Source organism: Genypterus blacodes, unplaced genomic scaffold, assembly GCF_046128005.1.
Source record: "Genypterus blacodes isolate CSIRO-AG114 ecotype Tasmania unplaced genomic scaffold, CSIRO-AGI_Gbla_v1 ptg000133l_1, whole genome shotgun sequence".
NCBI lineage: Eukaryota > Metazoa > Chordata > Actinopteri > Ophidiiformes > Ophidiidae > Genypterus > Genypterus blacodes.
The window spans coordinates 2933647-2949435 of NW_027466935.1; the positions used below are offsets into that span (position 1 = coordinate 2933647).

At 42.9% G+C, this 15789-nt stretch overlaps 1 protein-coding gene across 1 annotated transcript in view; it reads left to right on the forward strand.

Annotated features, from left to right (window-relative positions):
* The window catches only part of nnt (nicotinamide nucleotide transhydrogenase), a 264273-nt gene that overhangs the window by 83202 nt on the left and 165282 nt on the right, over positions 1-15789 (forward strand). The window lies entirely within an intron of this gene.

A 15789-nucleotide genomic window follows, 5' to 3' on the forward strand; every position in this document is an offset into this window, starting at 1 on the left:
CTGAGGTGACTGAATCTTGTCTCTCCTCTCACCTTATTTATCTGCTGCAGTTACCCCAGATGTCATCCCTTAGTGTAATTGGACGTCTATGAAAACCACTTGGCTTTGAAGAACGCCGCGCCGCACACGCACACACACAGGCGATCTTCTGCGGGTGTGTGCTTGCGTGTGTACAGGCCCGGTGTGTGTGTATGTGTGTGTGTGTGTGCGTTCGGGGGGGATTCTGTCCCACCCCATTTTTCAGTTTCCCTCCCTCTCTCCCCTCTTTTTCGCTGTCTCCTCCCCCTCTCAAGCCAAACCCCACCGAGCAGGTCCGAGAGAGAGAAAGAAAGCCTCTCCTTCACATCTCTCCACCTCCTCTCTCCTCCTTTACTCACTTCTTGTCATGACTCGCACCAGTTTTCCAGCAGTTAACAATTCCTTCATTGATTTCTGGGTGAGGGTGGTGAATCAGCTGGTGTCCGTTTTTATGTTGTTTTGGCGTTTCACCTTCAGAGGATCCAGGTCTGCTGTAGGGCCTCAGCATCCTTTTATTTCCTCTTCACATTGTCAGACAACAACCACATCCCCTCTCCTCTGTTCTTCTCTCCTCTCCAACTTTCTCACAGTTAAATCCATACACACAGGTGCCGATACGTGATACATTTCTGATTTTCTGACCGTTCCGGCCGGGAATTGAGCAAATAAACAACGAGGGAGCTTTGGAAAATTGTGGAATTGTTACGAACCCAAGCAGGTGGTCGACTATAACTGATGTCATACAGATGTTAGGCGCTGCCGAGCTGTCATTGGTGTCAACGTTTAGACATCTTTCCTTCTCTTCTTTGCAGGTCGCGGAACTTTGATTGATGAGGAGAATTGACGAGAGGTCAGATAATGTTCACACGATGACTGGCTGCTTTTTTTTCTTCCAAACAAAGTGTTACGTAAATCGTCTTTGTTCTTGAAATAAGCTATGTAAATTACCTCCCAAATGAAAGTCCCAAATTGTTTGTGTGTGTGTGTTTCCCACTTCCTGTATGGAACGTCCTGCTACACTCGCACGTTCATACGTTCATACATTCATACATTCAGGCAACCCTTACGCATCAACGCCTGCTCGTAACGTTCAGCACCACGGACAGCATGATCTGACGTGACGTCTGGACCAAAGGCCCGCTAGCGTCCACGTGGACACTTTGCTGTCCCACTGACAGATTTGCAGTCCAGTGGCACCGTTGTGAGACTTCAGTCACGTTTGAGTCTACCTCAGAGATGTTGGGACACTTTTTGTAACTCGCAGGCTGAATGAAGACAGTATGCGCTTGGTTGAATTTCATAAACAAAAGCAAGTTAAGTGCGATGCCATGACAACAACGCTGAGTAAAAGAATAAAGGAGAGGAGACAAACCAAGGCAGAGAGATAAAGACACCAGAGAGGAGAGACGGCGCGAAAAAAACAAACATCTGGTCAGTGCCTTTGTGGTGTGAACGCAGAGGTGTAGAATGACGAAACACACACACACACACACACACACACACACACAAATCTGACTGGCCACGCCTCCCAACGCATTTTTTTTACCACACCAAATTTCCCAACAGCTTTCATCATTGCTATATCGGAACACTGAAGCGGGAATGGTTAGCGAGCAAATTATCAGCGGCTGATCAATTTCTGTCTGATCCGCTCATGGCCTCGCCCCTGCAGCCTTGTTGTTGTGTGTAAAGATTCTAACCAGACTCAGATGTTGGAACTCGGCCGTCCATGAGAGTGGAGTGTAAGGGGGGGGGAGAAAAAGTGTTTCGTCACACCAGCAAACAATTTGTTGGATGCAGCGATGCGCCACAAATTTGTCCATTGCAGGAGCGCCCCCCTCTGGAACAGGCAGGCGCTTACACTGTCATTTACGATACAATATGTAATACGTGACACGTTACTGATTTCCGGAGCTAATGAGTTATATTAGCCAATTTTTCTCAGTTTTTGCTTAAGAGATTTTCTCCAAATCTCTGTTTATTCCCGTCATTGGAGGTTTTGGCTTAAATGAGCTAACTGGGATCTAAGGCCAAACTTCAAAGACTGAGGTAAATTGGATCGGTAAACGCGAGCCAGATAGGTCGGATGTAGATCTGCTCACTGGCTCCGCCCTCTAGCTCCGGCCTCATAGCCCCGCCCCTTTGGCTCAGTCGGTCACGCCTTGGATAGGTCTTTGATTGCTCTGGCCCTGCAGCAGAACGCCATCAGGGACCAGCATTTGGGCTCAATGGTTTCTAATCGTTTCATTGCGGTCGAGCTGGTGGCTTTGAACACATTATGGTCGTCAAAGCAGCTCGGCACAAATGACCCTGGCAGTTAAGCGTAATTACAGACACATTTAAGCACTTATGGACCCAACAACAACAAAAAAAAGAGGATTTACACTAAGCCAACGTACACGCACACTACAGTCATGGTCAAGCTGCTTCACAGCTTCAGCGGATGCAAAACATCGTCCAAAACAAACTGATGGCCATCACATCGTTTAAGGGGAAAGTAACAAGTACAGCTTTGAGGTACTGGTACTGGTACTTGCTGAGAGAAATATTGTACTTTTTTGTGATTTTTTCCCTCTTTTCTGTAAGTTCTTCACCTCACTTCTGTCTTTCCTTATTCTTCAATTCTTTCTTTGGGGGATTTCCCGACTTCTCTCCCCAATCTGGACTCTTCAGTCCTCCTATACAAAGCAATGGAGACCTCCAAGTCAACCCGAGGCTCTGCTATTCATTCATTTATTCCCCTACTTGTCTTTCATTCTTTCACTCCTTGTATTCTTCATTCAGAGGAGGATTTGTGTACTTCCTGCCCGGCTGCCAGTTTTTCCTGTACTCACATGTCTGAAGATGTGAAACACAACATTTCAGATTGATCGGCACTACCAGTGCTTCTTGTTGCACTTCACACCGACTGCTGAGCTGTGTTTGTCACTCCGTCGACATGCACTTACATGCGCTCCAAATGGAAACAAACACCAATCAGCGTGTAACTGTAACAATAAGTGAAACACGAGTAAATGCCTCTTTACCAAGCGGCCTCAGAAGGTTTGCCAAGGAAGAGACGCGACCTCCACAACATGTAAACAAAGATGTTCTGAAGCCGGCGGTTCGCTTTAAGTGTGTTTTATGAAGAACACGCGGCAGGATTTCCAACGGGCTCCTCATGGTGTTTCTGAACAAATTGGTTTATAATCACAAACAAGACTCGTCCAAAGCAAACAAGTAAGCCAGACTAAAGTAGGCTTCAAAAGGGACACGAACAAACTGACCACAGTGCTAAACTGGGACTTAACAGTAGGCTATGGGGAGATTGGAGATTCAGATGGGAGATTCGCTTACCTAGGGAAGTCGCAAGCATAAGTCCTCTCTTGCGTTGGTGGAATGTCTCTGTCCACAGTGTCCTCTTGAAGCTCGCTGTCTTCTTGAACAATGAGATATAGAACAGTGAAAGCCCAAACCTAAATCTCAACTCAATCAGGGACCAAGAACTGTGTAGTAGCGTAGAAAGATAAAGCATTTTAAGTATATATAAGTAAGTATATATAAGCACTTTCCACGTCTGAGGGTCAGAGGACTCGTGGTCATTGCTGCTGGTCTTCTTCATTCACCATCATCTCCCTAAAGCGACGGTGGAAGGATGCGGTTTGTTTCCAAGGGCCGAGCAGAAGATTATGACTCAAAGTGAAGTCATAACAGGGCCTAATTATACATTTGAAGGAAAGTGCGACCATACTTTGACTCTTTAGACACTAAACGAAGCATCTGTGTAGCAGACGTAACCCGCTGACATCTGCCTCACAGATACGTCCATACACACCAACAGCACTGATACCATAATAACCGTACAGTCAAACAAACAAACGTTACAGCGACCTCAGGAAGTGTGTGCATCAGGTGATGATTATATTAATCACTCCGGACGCCTGAGCTGATTTGAAGTAACTCTTTCTGTGTGTGTGTGTGTTTTGTTGTGGTAAGTTCAAGACGAACTAACATTAAGTGTGAATGATTGATGAACCTTTTGATCTGAGGTTCTCAACCCTTTTATTTTGGCTAAGTTGTTAATACTGTGTTCCCTTACACCTTGATGTCAATCATTTCTCTTGTTCCCTCCCTTTCTAAATACACAGCAAAAACATATGCATATATATTGTAAAGATGAAGCCTAGAACCACACACAGCTTCACTCACACTGGACTTCACCCCTGTGTTCCGTTTGCTCTGCACATATTTTCAAAGCATTCTTGAATTCAAGTCATCAAACTTTCCGAAGTATATGGAAGATAAGCCGGTTTCATCAGGAATTGTTTATCACCAAACTGGCTTGTAACTTCATCCATAACCTCCTGTCCTCCTCCTCCATTTTTCCCTGCTGAGCTCAAAGCCTCAAAGCAGACTTGACTTAACTTTAGACTTGAGACTTACTTGGTCAAAAGCCTTTGGTTGGACGCGGTGCATGCATTTCTTACTGTCCACGGTCTTTGTCTCTCAAGCTGCTCCACATCTTCACCCCGCTCACTCCAGCCTGTGGCCTCCTCCTGTGGGCAAGAACCTCTGCTTTAGATTCAGAATCAACCATTACAGTATGTATGAACACTGTGCTCTATTCAGACAGAATGGATACAATTAATAGAAAACGCTCTCTTAATGTGTCAATTACTGGCATGAATTACTATTCCGGATGCAGCGAGTCAGACGGTGCTCGTGCTTAGATTCTGTTTCCATTTCTAATTGTTGCCAAATACTCCACCACTTGACAGCTTCTTGAACTAATGCTTCATTTTACAAGCTTCCACATCTTAATACTGCTGATTACACGGAGGGAATCACTGTCTGGCCTGTGCAGAAAACTGGAATGAACAACCGCTGGGCGATAAGTCAGGCAATACATTGACAATTTATCCTCATTACTTGATTTGCTGTGAACTGCTTTGCCCTCTCAGATCTGTTGTTGTCACAGATTGTAGATTACTAGATTCTTTCCTTTTGACATTTTGATAAAGACTTAAAAAATCTGCAAATGTGATCAAAACAGAAAAAGCCTCTCAAGTTAGATTTCCTCCAATCTGACTCATCTGGACTGTTTAACAGTCATTTATCCGCCTCTGTCTGGTTCATTTCGAGCTAAATCTCTCACAGATGAGATTGTATCTACCATCCAGCACAGCAGCAGCCATGTCCCTCTGTCTCATATCACTGTTTGGGCAAAGCCCCGGTCGAGGTGCATGGCCTACACTGAAATATTGATGCGAGGAGTGTTGGTTCTGGGTGAATAATGCAACAGGTCGGTTAGTTCTGGTTTCAGAGAAAGCGAGGGGATTGATAAATTAATGATTATATTTCCTTCCATCCATCTGCTTCAAGGAATTAAAGGAAAAGGCAAAAAGGGGGGAGAGAAAGTGCGCAGAAAAAAATGCAACTGTGCAAAATAAAATAAGAAAACCTTGTTTGTAATCCATGAAATAAATAAAAATTTTCAGGGATTGTATTTTATGAATCATGCAAGGCTCTGACTTCTGCCCCATGGATTTATTTAACTGTGGAATACTGAGTTAAAAGGGCTTTTCCTTGCATGCAGATCCGACCCCATATTGAATCTATTGTTTTTGAACTGACTGAAGTGAGTACCTTTTACTTGAGTAAATAAAGTTTGACAGTCAGCATAAACTGGCACGCTTGTCAAAGTGCAGACACGGATGGCGGTTAGGGAGAAAAAAGGAACGGGGGTGGGGTGTGTGTGTGTGTGTGAGATGTCTAAGTTTTGGTGGTTTTGGGGGGGAAGGGGTGGCAGAGAGAGAGAGGGAGAGAGAGACAGACAGAGAGAGAGAGAGAGAGAGTGTCTTCGATGATTAATGATTCACGTGGTTTTCTTCTGTTCCTGTTTATTTCACTACACAGAAGGCTGAAAATGCAGATGGCTCGTGACCAATCAGTGATCATGATTAAAAGTTGGGATGGTCTCCAGAAATAATCAAACACGGGAAAGTTAAAAAACAGGACAACACAAAAAAGAAAAAGGCGGCCCCGTTTCTTTAGGGCCACGCAAACACGTGTGAGAGAAGTGGCGTCACATTATCAACATGTTTGCATACAAATGACACTATAACAAACCTGTCACATGGAGAAAAGCCAGTGAGTCTGAAAGGGACAGACCTAAAACAGAAACTCTACCTCTCCATCTACTTGTTTGCACATTTAAACCAAAGTAAATAGTTAAAATTTGTTTCCCTTATTAGGTTTTGACCAACGCCAACTGTCACTATGGTGTCAGTCGGGCGTAAAAGAAAAATGGAGGCCAGGTGTTTGGAGACCATGTGGTTATTAGGCCAAAACGCTCCCAGACCGTCTGGGCAGAGAGAACATCCTGCTGCAGAAACCTGTTTCATTTTAAAGATTCCTCGCAGCCTTTCAGCACTCTCTTGACCTCTGCCACCGCCGCACACACACACACACCCACAGCACGTGTACGCACTGACAGCCGTGACTCAGAGAGGCGGCCGTGCTCTCCTAACATGACTTCTCATCACTGAGCCGAGGGAGTAATCACGCCGCTCGCCACGCAGCTCATCAGTCACTTTGTGTTTTAGATTTTCAGGGATTTTATCTGTACTGTAAATCTGACTGATTGCAATATTATGATTATATCAACATAGACATTATTAGTATATACATACATATTCTAAATGGTCATGATTGTCATAGATATCTTAATTTACAACATTGGATTAGATTTATGTTTTTAAAGACAGATGAAGATAAGATTTATTGGGGGGAAAAAAGGTCAAAGCTGACGAAAGCCGGCTTTAGATGAGTTTGTAGCGTTTTCCTCTGACGTGTGCTGCCAGATTGCTTGGCATGGCAGCTCAGTGTGCTGCCATGGAAAAGTGACTCTGACCTGGACCACAACTGACATTTCGGGAAATATTCTTATCTGTGTGTGATAGAAATTCAAATAAAATAACTCGACTGTCTCCACAGGTCAAAGCGTCCAGCCTCCTCTGCCATCTTGTTCTTTGTTTACATTCTTTGCTATCACAACGTGTCAACTTTCATGCATGAATGAAGGGGCAATGAGGCAAGGGAAGATACATGACATCATAGCATGATTCTGCTCCAAAATATGTAAAACGTGGTAGAAATTAAAATGGAAATACAGAACGGCCGCAGCTTGCACTACTGGGGGTCACACCCTAAAAGTTATGTGATTACAGCAACATGTGTGACACTTGTACCGCTGACATGCACACACAAACAGACACAGTCATGTACACACACATTTGCATGGAGGGCAGATCAGGGTGAGTGATTAGAGGAAAGAGTGAGGCATGGGAAGCTCTATCAGTTGCTTGCTAATGTTACTGAGGATTTTCTGACCAATCACACACACACACACACAACTCCTACTCTGGTCCATTACTTTGGCCGGAGTTGGAACCAGACACCTGTCCTGTTCCATGTGCTAAGGTTGGATTTCAGGTATTGGGTTTAAGTGGGCCAGTACCCCCTCTCTCACACACACACACACACACACACACACACAAACACACACACACACACACACACACACACACACACACACACACACACACACACACACACACACACACACACACAAACACTAAACAGCGTGCACACCATTCTCTTTCCCGTGTGTGTCACACACACCGAGCCAGGAGCGGAGAGAGGAGAAGAGGGGCGACGGGAGTTGAAAGGCAGTCGTGTCTGATCTGTGATGAGAGAACAAAGTGAGCCAGACAAAACCCTGTGATGTGGTGGAGCCATCCCACCATCCCCAGGTACACAGGTAGATAATACACAGACAGTTCATTCTGTCTAGACACGCTAAAATCAAAAACACTCCGCGCAGAACTGTCGCGGGCGAAGAAGACACGAGTTTGTAGATGAGGCGAGAACAGAAATTGAGCTGGAAATGCTTTGAAAGTGCTGCACTTTAAAGCCACTTGAGTTGCACTCGAATTAACCCGCTAAGCACTTGTCTCAGTAGTGGGCGCTCGGCTTTCAAGATCAATCAACTGATTGACTGTTTTAGATGTCTATTTGTGCTCGTGGCAGCTATTTGCAATGTGCTCAGTCATGATTTTCCTCTCCGATAGAACATTACCCACTTCTTAGTCCACTGAGTTTTGAGAATACCCAGTGAGGCTAAGGATTTAAAAATGAATTAAAAAAAAAAACACTGCAGTGCTGTCATCCGTGAAAACATTTGAGGTCCCCATTTAAAATGAATCCCTAATTCAACCCTCAATTCTATCTGATGAGAATGTATATAACTAATAAGAATACTTAATAAAAATGTGTACTTTTTCACTTTTCAGTTATTTTCATAATCTTACCTTTGCAACATGTTTACATTAACACATTACTTCATCTGAATTCATCTGTCCTCACACACCTGCTTAGTTGCAGCCCAAGTTGAGGGCTAGTGTGCAAATGTTTGGCCAGACCCCGGTAGCCAATCAGAGCCGAGAAGGCCTAAAGGGACAGTTCCAAAAATTGGCTGTTTTCACTCAGTGTGCACAGCTGCAAGCGATAGGATACGTTTACTTAGAAAGTTTGTTTATGTAGCTCCTTTCACAGACAAAAGCCACAATGCTTCACAGTCAAATAGATAAATAAATAACATTTGAGAAGAAGATTGAAATCTCTTTAGCGTGTCCCCTTTGAGTCAGACTTACATTTATTTTTGTTATGCAACTAATTCACAAAGCTAATTAGGGATACAATCAAAACACCATCATGTTTACAGAATTTGGTGATACACACATATGAACATGAAGCTAGTTGCAAAACCACAACAAACACCTCAACGTCCAGGACTGATCCCATGTGTGCATGTGGTGTTTGCTCCTGTTTACACTCTCCAGTAATGATGGGGCCATTAAACATTAGACTGGGTGTCACATGAAAGCAGACGCTCATCATGCTACATCATCACAACAGTCTGTTCCTGTTAATGAGGATGGGGAGAATGGGCTTCCCCTCATCTAGCTGCTGGTGCCTTGACTCATGGATTCCCACAGCGGTCATCCCTCAGACTGTTGCTGCTATACTGTCGCTAGCGCAAAACAGAAGCTCAACAAAGTCGGAACATGTTAGGACTGACTAGGAGAAAGAACATTTATACCACATTCAATTTACTCGATTGAGTTGTACATAAAGATACAAGGTATTGTGTGTGTGCGCACCTGATTGTTTTCCCTCATTATGATTAGATACTCTAGTTTTAGCAGCATGCAGACAGCGAACTCTCACAGACAGGGACATACTCTTTCAGGCAGGACAAGGAAAATCCTTTGGGAAGAAGAAAGACCCCTTGGCATGTTTGTATGACTTTCAAAGGGCCTTTTCATATGGAGGCCAGTTGAACTGGCAAATTTGCTTCTCTGTCTTTGCTATCATAACGTGTCAACTTAGGCCAACTCACTCATATGGAGTCATTACACAAACTATATTGCCTTCTCTTGCTAAGGATGATGGCGTCGCTTTCTCTCCCCCTCTCTCTCTCAGTCTCTTGTCCGTATTGCCCTTTTGCAGTCGTTAAGAATGTGGCTGTGGAGGCCAAGTCCCTCATATGGAGGCAACAACACACCAAGACCTTTGATGTTTTGGATGCAGAGCCAACTGAGTGCACATGCTTCCCAAAGACATGATTAATGGCTAATAAAACAGAAATGGATTAATTGGCATCACCACAACACGGGCCGTGAACTTTGCACACAACAAAAAAAACCTCATCCAATCAAACGTGTTTGCATAATGGTTTTGGTTGTTGGTCTTGTCAGCGATCAAAAATTGATGAGTAATGAGACAACACAGGCGCCTGCAGACAATAGGAGCAGTGGGCAAGTTCTGTCTCTTCCCAAAGTGTGAAATGTAACCAGGTTTTGTCCATTAGGTTTGGTTCTACATAGGTGGAAAAAATGTGGTATGAAACTAAGGAGTAAGACGTTTACGGTCGCTGACTTTAACAGAATAACAAAGAATGGTGGTTGATTGTAGAGTCAAATGTTAAACTGAAAAACAAATAACTGCATTCGTTTTGTGAACTTTGCGGGTGGGTCTCTGGAGGAAGTCTGAAAAGATTTCTGCAGGTGCAACTCGTGTTAAACACATCTCATCACTCACAGTCTGCACTCCATCTGTCTTACATGTGTTCAGAGGAGCATCTGGATGAACCTCGCAAGAGGAAAACATGCAAACTCCAAGTAGGAGATTGTCCGTTTGTCGTGCCAGTGTAACAATTCTTATATCTATTATCACACTTCTGGTATTAGTGGGAACAAAATCAGAGCCTTTCATGATCACCCTGTATGCAGATGATGGGATGCTTTTTTATCAATGCCATTTGTCTTTCAGTCATACGGCATGCATGACTCGCACAACAAACAGCACAAACAAACCAAAACAGGATTAAAATACAACTCTACCTACCCTCCTGTTATGAAATCCACTCTTACAAGTTGAGAAGATCAAGAGAGGAAAGTCACTGCTGCCTCAAATATATGAGCTTGTTAGACAGAGTTAATGACAAAGCAAAGGTCTGGTTTTGTTTGGTACAGCAAAGAACTAATCAAATCAACATTTATTGGCTTCCTTAGGATGAGGAGAATGACTGTACTTATTTAAACACTATCTATTTAAATCTGTATATCTGTCAAGATACATTCTTTCTCCCATTCTTCATTCCTTCCTTCCTTTCAACACCAGTCAAATCTCTCTCTCTCTCTCTGGTTTATAGGTTTTCTGAGATGCATGACCTGAGCTCCTCTCACCGATAAATCTGTCTCATGTGTCTAAAGGGACCACACAAAACACTCGTACCCCACTGACTCTCTCTACACAAAACACACACTACTATTTACTGTTCAGAGGCAAACAGGAGTACGATTTTATGAACCGTTCTGCTTTTGGAAATGTGACAGGGAAGAAATTAACCACCTTGATAGATAAGGCTGGCATTTGGAGAGGGAATAAACTGATGTGAGATATAAGACGATTGGAATCCTGTAGGCACCATATTACTAACCTCACCAGCTTCACACTGACACTAAAATCACATTGGATTCAGAGACTACTCCGTCTTCCACTGCTGGGCATTAGAGCGATTTGTCCCAGTGGGTGGCCAGTTTAAAACCTCAATATATCCTTGTTGATTATGGATTCAATCCTAAAAATGAACACTGATTGGTGAACTGGCCTAAGGCAAGAAATATGAGAAGGATCTGGATCACAGCCTACTGAACATTGCTGGGGAATTGAGTTCTTCGTTTCATCATATTGTCTATTCAGTATGATTTGGGATTTCTAATCAGTATTATAGAAAGCTGTGGTATTGATTACACTAATCTGTGCAGGTGCATTCACCAGAACACTTCCAGTTCTTTAGCAGCATGAAATATTTCAAACAAATACTTATCAACTTACTAATTCAACATTTCAGTTCAGCCCAGTGATGGATGCCTTGGGTTTGTATTGCGGTAATGCTTGGCATTCCTGCAAACTCACATTGTGCACATGTGATATTGCACAATATAACATAAACAACATTTCGTTGGAGGACAACTTACATAACCTGAGTGTAATTTCTGTCTTCCATCACAGCAGGGGGGTGACAAGGCTCCATATTAAAACCTGCCAACCTGCCAATCGTTAAAGCTCATCTGGGCCATCTTGTCATCTCTTGAGCACCCAGCCCAATAGGCCCAATGCCATGACATTAGCTGAACACAGTCCTGCTCCCCAGAGGAGGAACCCAAGTCCTGTAATGTAGTGCCAATCCTTTCTCCTGTTTGACGTTAACGCCAGAGACTTGAGTTTGAGTTCCAACTAATTTTGGAATGCTGCGCTGAGAATGTTTTACCCATGACCACAATCTTTCCCTAACAAGGTGGGTTTAGTTGCCAAAACGTACTTACTTGTAGATGCATTTAGTTGTACAATACAAGAGTATTTATTTATTCAATATGTTGGTTAAAATACACATACCACTGGCGGCACTTTGTTTTCCTCAGTACATGTTGTAAATTGCTTTGGTGAATTCATATCAATATAGAACGTAGTTTGTATATAGATTATGGAATAATTATGGCATTTTACAGCTTTTAAGGAATGTTTGTCTGCTTGGGATTGGGGTTTGGCAGTTGTTCATCTAAAACAGTTTTTAGCACTAATGGAAGGCATCATTGCCGTCAGCACAAATACAGCTGTTGCCTTATCTGCCTGCCTGAAACTTTTTGGTCCAATTAGTGTTTCTTCAACAATCTAAACACGGAAGCTTTTCCAACAAAACATAGATAGAGAGAATAGCAACAATTCTACTGAAAATATTAGAATCTTCATGTTTGGCAGGTATTGTGCATTTGTAAGAAAATCATAAAAACGTTGAATTTAAGATGTTTTTGAAAGCTGTAACTTGATCTTACTGTTAAAAAATTGTTCCCATGCCCTTTTGATTTGTGCTTACAATAACTGTTTTGTTAACCTTGAGTGGAGATCATTAAAGCCTTCTAACAGCTATTGTCTGACAAGCTTTAGTTCCAGCATGTTGGGACATCCAGCAGCAGCCCAGTCCTCCGCTAATTCGAGCTCAGTGAGCGCAGTAGGAGAGGGTGACCCACATTCTGAATGTCTGTCTGTCTTTCTCACAGTTTATATGACTTTTATTGTGTCCTTTCGTATTTGTCATGTTGCTCAAAACAATCATTATTTTGTGTTTTTTTTTCCTTTTATGTTAAATTCCAGACGTAAATCTTTCCTAAACTGCAGCTCCTATCATCTGTTTGACTCTTAACCCAGCAGAGGCTTCTCTTTTATGTCAGTGATCCTCACGGTGGTAAATCTGCCAGTGTGTCTGATTTTATATGTGCAAGTGTCACACGTGGCAACATATCCAGTCGCCATCGTGAAATCAAGAGGAGTCGACTTGATGCTGGGAGGCAGGAAAAGGTGAGGAACAAGATGTAGACCAGTTAGCTACTAATGGAGGGAAGCTAGAAAATAAAAATGTGGAATAGCTCACTGATAATTAGTATGAAAACACTGGTAAAGTGATTAAACTGGTCAAAGTGACTCACTCAATAAATTAACAGCAGGAAAAGTAATGTAATAACTTTTTTGATCCACTTCTTGAGTGAGCGGGGAAAGAAGGGAAATACTCCACTAAAAGTTGTTAAAGTAATCCAAAGTCAAAGTACCCATTGTGATTACTGGGTGACTTCATGTTTGCTGTCTTGGGTATTGGAATTGTCGTGCAGATCATCTGGGAAGAAGTTGTGAAGGAAGGAATTAGGAAAGAATGCCAAGGCCAAACAAATCAAGACAAAACGTCTTCTAATGCTACACTGGACTGAAGAGAAAGAAATGACTTGGAAATATTATCTCTTATGTCCACAAGTATAAAGCTTTGAGAGGCGGGTGAGGCATGAGGCAGAGACGCTGGGATGTGATAGATGCAAGAAAAGAATGATGTCACAGTCTATTTTTCTCTGAGATAAAGAGAAGAGGTGAAGTTGTTATTTAACAAAGAGGGAAAAGGAAGGTAGAGAGTCATAGATCAGCACTGAGATATTCCACAAGATAAGATTGGGCAAAGGGAAGGAAAACAAAGACCCGTCATCTAATGCTTAACATTTGTGCAATTTTACATCCTTATGCTTTTATTCCTATATAATATTAAACATTAACAAAACAAACTGTACAATGAAGATACAGAGGCATTATTGTTATTATTATTATTGGCGTGTGTGACAGTTTCCCATGCAATGTTATGGGAAGCCAGCGAAAACAATGTCTACAGTCTGATATATTATCTAAGAGTTTATTTTTACTATCACACAAGACGTTTCTCTCTTGTGTTGCAGTCCCACAGTGCTGCTCCGTCTCTTTTTTTGTCACTCCCTTGCAGAGCAGAGACATCTTGTGAAAGTCCAGCTGGGAAGATGAATTCCAGAGCTTCCAGGAAAAATGCTATCAGACAGCATTAGCCCAAAAAACGCCATTGATTAATCATTTACTAACAGGCTCTGACATCGCCTTGTACGAGAGACATCCAAAGGCTAAGCATTACTCACACCGCCTGGTGTTTCTGGTCACACACAGATACACATCTCGTGCACAAACACATGCACAAGCGCACGCACACACACACATGCGTGCCCTTGTGCACAAACACACTCCTTAGAAAGCTCACGTGTGCATGCCGCTCTCTTGGCCCGGTACCCGACTACGGCTCACAGACAGAGGTTTGGTTTGTAATCCAACCCGCCTCTCTCCTCTGTACGTCTGACAACCAACGCTCCAGCAGGTGACAGAGACGGAGAACATAAAGCGCCGCTGAAGCAGATTTTTAGGTGTTTTTTCCAGCGAAATTAACCTTAGCCAGATAAACTGTGACAAATTTAACTGATCAGAACCACATGCTTAAACTGCTGTAGGCCCTAATCATACGCCAACCTCAGGGCCAGATACTTTAGATCTTATTCATTACTGTAAGTACATGTAGATTCATTACCTCAACCAGATCAGCGGATCAAAGCACTATCAGCGTATTGGATGACCGAACTTACAGTAATGATGATTGCCTTTTACAGTGGGGGGCGATCGAGCACGAGAGAGAGAGGGAGCGAGCGGACTTTAAAAAAAGAGAATTTGATATCGTTTCTTAGTAAGCCTTTGTGTGATTGCATTATTATCATGCTGGTGTCTCCAGCACTGCGGTAAACTGGAACACGTGCACAAGACACGGTGTCATTTGTTTGTGCTTGTAATGAAAGACCTGTCACTTAGAGACACCAAAGTCTCCCGAGGCGGAGACACACACAAAGAAACATGTCTGTGCTATAAAAGAAACTAAATGAATCATTGTAATTAGTCTCAGATGTGCGCCGGGGAATACCTGAAAGGCCGACATTAGAATGCACAGCTGCTGGTAGGTAAAGACAAGGAAGCGCTCCAGATAATAGTGTACATTAAGCATGGAACCTCTCTGAAAATACTTGTTTCTTCATGATACATAATTTATCCAATTTAAATTAGACAAATGGGTGAAAAAGCTCTGCAATTTTTCACGATCAAAAAAAATGTGTTCAGACTGCAAGCCAAGATGACACGGCTATAAAGTTGCAAATGATATTTCTACTTTTCAGTTCTGCAGCTGAGTAAGATACATCACTGCAGCGAGCCCTGCTGCACGGCCATCTGTCCAACCCGAAGGAGAGTCATCAGTTACAGCAGGAGTAACATTAATGGACTGGAAATGACTGGAAAAAGTCAAATGTTGGTCTATGAAATCAGCTTAAGAAACGTTTTGCACGACTCCGGTGTGGATAATTTGTTTTTCCTGGGTATTCAGGGTAGAAATGGGTGACTTGTTATTTTGTATTCTGCAGTGACCACCTGTCACTGCGGGCCACGCTGTCGATGGACCGTGAGAGTTTGCAGTTGGAACACCTGGAGGTATTTGAGCCATGTTTCCTCAGCAGATTTTTTTTCAGCTTAAGGCCTGTGGTTCTCATAAGCACAAAAACATTTTCACACTTTCTTTCCCCCTGAACATAAATTCCACCTGTCATTCCTCAACGCCACATTTTAAAGAGGATGTTTTGCACCGAATTCCATTTTTAAAGATGTTCACTGGGGGTCTATTTTGAAACCCATTTAATGCTTAAATGGGCAAAACATTGCTCCGCTTATAGGCTTCTGTTGCTGCAGCACCTCAATGCACACTGTGTGAAAACAGATTGCTTGCGTCTTGTG